Genomic DNA, 8,260 nt, shown 5'->3' with positions numbered 1-8,260 from the left:
TGTGAATTAGGTTTGTATATTTGTATATTGGAGCTTGATTGTATACATTTGAGGCTTGGTGGAGGTTGGGTGTTATAATTTTGTAGATCTTGGAACCTTGGGGCTGTGTTCGGAGGCTTTGGTGGTGTCTCTGGTTATACAAAAAATTGGCCAAGATATGGTTTAGGTTTCTCGTATTTAATATATAATTTTCTGTGAAAACTTAGGGTAGATGACCATAGGGTAGGTTGGAATGTATGAGTATGTTTAATGATTAACACCCTTGATGATTGATTGCTATTTATGATGATATAATGTTAAGTGATGAGTTGATGGTGATTGACATAATGATATAAATGTGTATATATATATATATATATATATATATATATATATATATATATATATATATATATATATATATATATATATATATTGAACTGGTGAATGATAATCTTGTTGATGTATTCAGGAAATTGATGCAAGGAATTGTTAATATTGAGGAATTGTAGGATGAGAAGGTTGTTGTGGTGATGGAAAAGATATATTGTGTAGATGATTTTGGTGTATGTATGTTGATTTTGAGTTGGATTTTAAAGAAAATTGAGCTTTTGAGGTTTTGTGTAAACTTGGGTTTTGGCCGAACTTTGACCAGGCATAACTCGACTTCCGGACCCCCAAATGATTTCAAATTTGTTTCATAAGAAAATTGGATTCGTGAAGTTTATGCCGTTCAAAGAACGGATGAAAAATGATTTAAAACAAAAACGTTATGCACATCGAAAGTTTGGGATTCAAAACTAAAATTCGGCAGATTTTCAAACTTAGCGCTTTTTCTGATCAAAATTCAGTGTATGCATACGCATACCCTTCATTCGCGAAGGGTCGCTTCTGCCTCGAGTATATGTGTGCGCGGACAAAGCTATGCGTACATGTGATCTGGGGTGTCTGCCTACGCGTACTTCCTCATAAGTGGCCATGCGATTCTGCCTGGTGCACATACGTACGCGTGAAGGGGACTGCATACGCGAAATGGTCCAACATGCACGCCCATGTGTACACATGGCCCACGCATACGTGTGGCCCCTGTTGCAGCAAAAATTAATTTTTGTGTTTTAAAGTTCAAATTTCAACCCTTAAACATCTATTTGCATTCTTTTAACCCTAGATCATGGTAATAAGTCTAGTAATAAGTTGAAACTAGGAATTGGAGGTAACTTGGGGGTGAAGCAGAGTTATAAAAGTGATGAATTATATATGAAAGTGTGTATACTTTGAGTGTATATGGTACCATGGCTTAAATGATATGATTATGCAATAATTAGAAATGATTATGAATGTTTATTTGGCTTATACACTCTGTTGTCTGAGATACGAGTTTTCCTGGGTAAGTACCATGCCTTACCACCACGTGCTCCAGGTTGAGACTCGATACTCTGTTGACCCTATGTCGTAAGGGTGACCGGGCACGTATATTTTCCCCGGAATGGTACCCTTAATGAGCGGATATTTTATACGCTTTTCGGCATCATTTTCATATAGTAGTCATTATGTTTTGTTTAAGTTTTATTATGTTTTCATAAGTTTTAGTGCTAAATTCACATTTTTTTATTCTACTTTTAGTTTGTGTGTTTTATGGGGATTTCAGGTATTTTCTGCCTGAAATTGAGGAGCTTGAGCAAAAGTCTGATTCAGAGACAGAGAAAGCACTACAGATGCTGTCAGGATCTGACCTCCGCGTCCTCAAACGAGCATTTCTTGAGCTGCAGAAGTGAAAATGGCGCGCATTTAATGGCTATAAAAATCTAACATCCAGGGCTTTCTAGATATGTATAATAGTTTATACTTCGCTATGGAAATGAAGGTCCAAAACTGGCATTCAACGCCAGCCACTGCCCCATTCCTGGCGTCCAACACCCACAGGGGAGCAGCTGGTGTCCAACGCCCAAAAGGGAGTCCCATGCCAGTGTTCAACGCCTCTAAGGAGTCCTAGCACGTGGAGACACCCGTAGCTTAGCCTAAATACTCACCAAGTGGGCCTGGTGCACGAAATTGTGATCAATACTTTTCACAGCTCAAATAATCCCCGGTAATGAATCCAAAAACTTGGTGCTCAATACCATGGCATAAACACAACTTCGCACAACTAACCAGCAAGTGCACTGGGTCGTCCAAGTAATAAACCTTACGCGAGTAAGGGTCGATCCCACGGAGATTGTTGCTATGAAGCAAGCTATGGTCACCTTGTAAATCTTAGTCAGGCAGACTCAAATGGTATAGTGATAAACGAATAAAGCATAAAGATAAAGATAGAGATACTTATGTATATCATTGGTGAGAGCTTCAGATAAGCGAATGAAGATGCCTTCCCTTCCGTCTCTCTGCTTTCCTACTGTCTTCATCCAATCCTTCTTACTCCTTTCCATGGCAAGCTCATGTAGGGTTTCACCGTTGTCAGTGGCTACCTCCCATCCTCTCAGTGAAAATGTTCCTATGCTCTGTCACAGCATATGGCTAATCAGCTGTCGGTTCTCGGTCAGGCCGGAATAAAATCCATCGATCCTTTTGCGTCTGTCACTAACGCCCCGCCTGCTAGGAGTTTGAAGCACGTCACAGTCATTCAATCATTGAATCCTACTCAGAATACCACAGACAAGGTTAGACCTTCCGGATTCTCTTGAATGCCGCCATTAGTTCTCGCCTATACCACGAAGACTCTGATCTCACGGAATGGCTGGCTCGTTTGTCAGGCGAGCACTCGGTTGTCAGGCGATCAACCATGCATCGTGTATCAGGAATCCAAGAGATAAACACTAGAGCCTTGATTGCTTGTAGAACAAGAGTGGTTGTCAGTCACCTTGTTCATGAGTGAGAATGATGATGAGTGTCACGGATCATCACATTCATCAAGTTGAAGAACAAGTGATATCTTGGAACAAGAACAAGCGGAATTGAATAGAAGAACAATAGTAATTGCATTAATACTCGAGGTACAGCAGAGCTCCACACCTTAATCTATGGTGTGTAGAAACTCCACCGTTGAAAATACATAAGAACAGGGTCTAGGCATGGCCGAATGGCCAGCCTCCCAAACGATCTAAGATAGCATGAAACTCAAAGATAGCTACCAAGATGTCAAATACAATAGTAAAAGGTCCTACTTATAGAAAACTAGTAACCTAAGGTGTACAAAGATGAGTAAATGACATAAAAATCCACTTCCGGGCCCACTTGGTGTGTGCTTGGGCTGAGCAATGAAGCATTTTCGTGTAGAGACTCTTCTTGGAGTTAAACGCCAGCTTTGGTGCCAGTTTGGGCGTTTAACTCCCATTTAGGTGCCAGTTCCGGCGTTTAACGCTGGAATTTCTGTAGGTGACTTTGAACGCCGGTTTGGGCCATCAAATCTTGGGCAAAGTATGGACTATCATATATTGCTGGAAAGCCCAGGATGTCTACTTTCCAACGCCGTTGAGAGCGCGCCAATTGGGCTTCTGTAGCTCCAGAAAATCCACTTCGAGTGCAGGGAGGTTAGAATCCAACAGCATCTGCAGTCCTTTTGAGTCTCTGGATCAGATTTTTGCTCAGATCCCTCAATTTCAGCCAGAAAATACCTGAAATCACAGAAAAACACACAAACTCATAGTAAAGTCCAGAAAAGTGAATTTTAACTAAAAACTAATAAAAATATACTAAAAACTAACTAGATCATACTAAAAACATACTAAAAACAATGCCAAAAAGCGTACAAATTATCCGCTCATCACAACACCAAACTTAAATTGTTGCTTGTCCTCAAGCAACTGAAAATCAAATAAGATAAAAAGAAGAGAATATACTATAGACTCCAAATTATCAATGAAACTTAGCTCCAAATTAGATGAGCGGGACTAGTAGCTTTTTGCCTCCGAACAGTTTTGGCATCTCACTTTATCCTTTGAAATTCTGAATGATTGGCTTCTTTAGGAACTCAGAATCCAGATAGTGTTATTGATTCTCTTAGTTAAGTATGGTGATTCTTGAACACAGCTACTTTATGAGTCTTGGCTGTGGCCCAAAGCACTCTATCTTCCAGTATTACCACCGGATACATACATGCCACAGACACATAATTGGGTGAACCTTTTCAGATTGTGACTCAGCTTTGCTAGAGTCCCCAATTAGAGGTGTCCAGGGTTCTTAAGCACACTCTTTTTGCCTTGGATCACAACTTTATTTCTTTCTTTGTCTTTCTTTTTCTTTTTCTCCCTTTTTTTTCGTTTTTCTCCTTCTCTCTTTTTTTTTTTTTGTATTCACTGCTTTTTCTTGCTTCAAGAATCATTTTTATGATTTTTCAGATCCTCAGTAACATGTCTCCTTTTTCATCATTCTTTCAAGAGCCAACAATTTTAACATTCATGAACCACAAATTCAAAAGACATATGCACTGTTTAAGCATACATTCAGAAAACAAAAAGTATTGTCACCACATCAATCTAATTAAGCTAGTTTTAAAGATGAATTTGAAATCCTGTACTTCTTGTTCTTTTGTGATTAAAAATAGTTTTCTTTTAAGAAAGGTGATGGATTCATAGGATATTCATAACTTTAAGGCATAGACACTAAGACACTAATGATCATAAGACACAAACATAGATAACCATAAGCATAAAATTCGAAAAACAAGAAAGTAAAGAACAAGGAGATTAAAGAACGGATCCACCTTAGTGATGGCGGCTTGTTCTTCCTCTTGAAGATCTTATGGAGTGCTTGAGCTCCTCAATGTCTCTTCCTTGTCTTTGTTGCTTCTAGGGAGGTGTTAATTTGCTCCCAATAGTCTTGTGGAGGAAAGTGCTTCCCTTGAGGTATCTCAGGGATTTCATGATGAGAGGGGTCTCTTGTTTGCCCCATCCTTTTCTTAGTGATGGGCTTGAGGTCATGCCTTCTCAGTTGAACCGGCTTTCCTCTTGAGCTTTTCTTCCATTGAGCGCCCTCTTCACAAATGTTTATGAGGACTTGGTCCAACCTTTGATCAAAGTTGACCCTTTTTGAGTTTGAAAGGGATCTCAGGGATCACCTTCTTCAAGGCCACAACTTCATAGAAGTGGTCTTGATGCACCCTTGGGATGAATCTCTCCATCTCCCATGACTCGGAGGTGAAAGCTTTTGCCTTCCCTTTCCTCTTTCTAGAGGTTTCTCCGGCCTTGGATGCCATAAATGGTTATGGAAAAACAAAAAGCAATGCTTTTACCACACCAAACTTAAAAGGTTTGCTCGTCCTCGAGCAAAAGAAGAAAGAAGAGAGTAGAAGAAGAAGAAATGAGGAAAGGGAGATGGCTTTGTGGTTCGGCCAAAAGTGGGTGGGTTTGGGAGGGGAAGTGGTTTGAATTTGAATGGTGAGGTAGGTGGGGTTTTATGAAGGATGGATGTGAGTGGTGAAGAGAAAGATGGGATTTGAATAGGTGATAGGTGAATGGGTGAAGAAAAGAGAGGGTGGTGGGGTTGGTGGGGATCCTGTGGGGTCCACAGATCCTGAGGTGTCAAGGAAAAGTCATCCCTGCACCAAGTGGCAAGAAAATTTGCGTTCTGTGCCAAATCTGGCGTTAAACGCCGGGCTGGTGCCCATTTCTGGCGTTTAATGCCAGGTTCTTGCCCTTTCCTGGCGTTTAACGCCAGTCTGGTGCCCCTTTCTGGCGTTAAATGCCCAGAATGGTGCCAGACTGGGCGTTAAACGCCCATCTGCCAGCCTCACTGGCGTTTAAACGCCAGTGGGTTCTTCCTCCAGGGTGTGCTGTTTTTCTTCCTGTTTTTCATTCTGTTTTTGCTTTTTCAATTGATTTTGTGACTTCTTATGATCATCAATCTACAAAAAACATAAAATAACAAAGAGAAATATATAAAATATAACATTGGGTTGCCTCCCAACAAGCGCTTCTTTAATGTCAATAGCTTGACAGAGGGCTCTCATGGAGCCTCACAGATACTCAGAGCAATGTTGGAACCTCCCAACACCAAACTTAGAGTTTGAATGTGGGGGTTCAACACCAAACTTAGAGTTTGGTTGTGGCCTCCCAACACCAAACTTAGAGTTTGACTGTGGGGGCTCTGTTTGTCTCTGATTTGAGAGAAGCTCTTCATGCTTCCTCTCCATGGTGACAGAGGGATATCCTTGAGCCTTAAACACATAGGATTCTTCATTCACTTGAATGATCAGTTCACCTCTATCAACATCAATCACAGCTTTTGCTGTGGCTAGGAAGGGTCTGCCAAGGATGATAGATTCATCCATGCATTTCCCAATCTCTAGGACTATGAAATCAGTAGGGATGTAATGGTCTTCAACTTTTACCAGAACATCCTCTACAAGTCCATGAGCTTGTTTTCTTGAATTATCTGCCATCTCTAGTGAGATTCTTGCAGCTTGCACCTCAAAGATCCCTGGCTTCTCCATTACAGAGAGAGGCATGAGGTTTACACTTGACCCTAAGTCACACAGAGCCTTCTTGAAGGTCATGGTGCCTATGGTACAAGGTATTGAAAACTTCCCAGGATCTTGTCTCTTTTGAGGTAATTTCTGCCTAGACAAGTCATCCAGTTCTTTGGTGAGCAAAGGGGGTTCATCCTCCCAAGTCTCATTTCCAAATAACTTGTCATTTAGCTTCATGATTGCTCCAAGGTATTTAGCAACTTGCTCTTCAGTGACATACTCATCCTCTTCAGAGGAAAAATACTCATCAGAGCTCATGAAAGGCAGAAGTAAGTCCAATGGAATCTCTATGGTCTCATTTTGAGCCTCAGATTCCCATAGTTCCTCATTGGGGAACACAGAGGAGGTCAGTGCACGCCCATTGAGGTCTTCCTCAGTGGCGTCCACTTCCTCTCTTCCCTCTCCAAATTCGGCCATGTTGATGGCCTTGCACTCTCCTTTTGGATTTTCTTCTGTATTGCTTGGAAGAGTACTTGGAGGGAGTTCAGTAATTTTCTTGCTCAGCTGCCCCACTTGTGCCTCCAAATTCCTAATGGAGGACCTTGTTTCAGTCATGAAACTTTGAGTGGTTTTGATTAGATCAGAGACCATGGTTGCTAAGTCAGAGGGGTTCTGCTTAGAATTCTCTGTCTGTTGCTGAGAAGATGATGGAAAAGGCTTGCCATTGCTAAACCTGTTTCTTCCACCATTATTGTTGAAACCTTGTTGAGGTCTCTCTTGATTCTTCCATGAGAAATTTGGGTGATTTCTCCATGAAGAATTATAGGTGTTTCCATAGGGTTCTCCTAGGTAATTCACCTCTTCCATTGAAGGATTCTCAGGATCATAAGCTTCTTTTTCAGATGAAGCATCCTTAGTACTGTTTGGTGCATTTTGCATTCCAGACAGACTTTGAGAAATCAAATTGACTTGTTGAGTCAATATCTTGTTCTGAGCCAGTATGGCATTCAGAGCATCAATCTCAAGAACTCCTTTCTTCTGACTTGTCCCATTGTTTACAGGATTCCTTTCAGAAGTGTACATGAATTGGTTATTTGCAACCATTTCAATGAGCTCTTGAGCTTCTGTAGGCGTCTTCTTCAGATGAAGAGATCCTCCAGCAGAGCTATCCAAAGACATCTTGGATAGTTCAGAGAGACCATCATAGAAAATACCTATGATGCTCCATTCAGAAAGCATGTCTGAGGGACATTTTCTGATTAATTGTTTGTATCTTTCCCAAGCTTCATAGAGGGATTCTCCATCCTTCTGTCTGAAGGTTTGGACTTCCACTCTAAGTTTACTCAATTTTTGAGGTGGAAAGAACTTTGCCAAGAAGGCATTGACTAGCTTTTCCCAAGAGTTCAGGCTTTCTTTAGGTTGAGAGTCCAACCATATTCTAGCTCTGTCTCTTACAGCAAAAGGGAATAGCATCAGTCTGTAGACCTCAGGGTCAACCCCATTAGTCTTGACTGTGTCACAGATTTGCAAGAACTCAGCTAAAAACTGATGAGGATCTTCCAGTGGAAGTCCATGGAACTTGCAATTCTGTTGCATTAGAGAAACTAACTGAGGCTTAAGCTCAAAGTTGTTTGCTCCAATGGCAGGGATAGAGATGCTTTTCCCATAGAAATCGGAAGTAGGTGCAGTAAAGTCACCCAGCACCTTCCTTGCATTGTTGGCATTGTTGTTGTTTTCGGCTGCCATGTCTTCTTCTTCTTTGAAGAGTTCGGTTAGGTCCTCTACAGAGAGTTGTGCCTTAGCTTCTCTTAGCTTTCGCTTCAAGGTCCTTTCAGGTTCAGGGTCAGCTTCAACAAGAATGCCTTTGTCTTTGTTCCT

At 41.1% G+C, this 8,260-nt stretch overlaps 1 non-coding gene across 1 annotated transcript; it reads left to right on the top strand.

Annotated features, from left to right (window-relative positions):
- The first annotated feature begins 7,614 nt into the window (after positions 1–7,614).
- On the top strand, positions 7,615–7,723 carry LOC130948398 (small nucleolar RNA R71). Its single transcript, XR_009073037.1, has one exon. It is a non-coding gene; the product is annotated as a small nucleolar RNA R71 (small nucleolar RNA).
- Positions 7,724–8,260: the final 537 nt, after the last annotated feature.

The sequence above is a fragment of the Arachis stenosperma genome, chromosome 1, assembly GCF_014773155.1.
Source record: "Arachis stenosperma cultivar V10309 chromosome 1, arast.V10309.gnm1.PFL2, whole genome shotgun sequence".
Taxonomy (NCBI): domain Eukaryota; kingdom Viridiplantae; phylum Streptophyta; class Magnoliopsida; order Fabales; family Fabaceae; genus Arachis; species Arachis stenosperma.
This window is presented reverse-complemented; position numbering and strand designations above follow the sequence as displayed.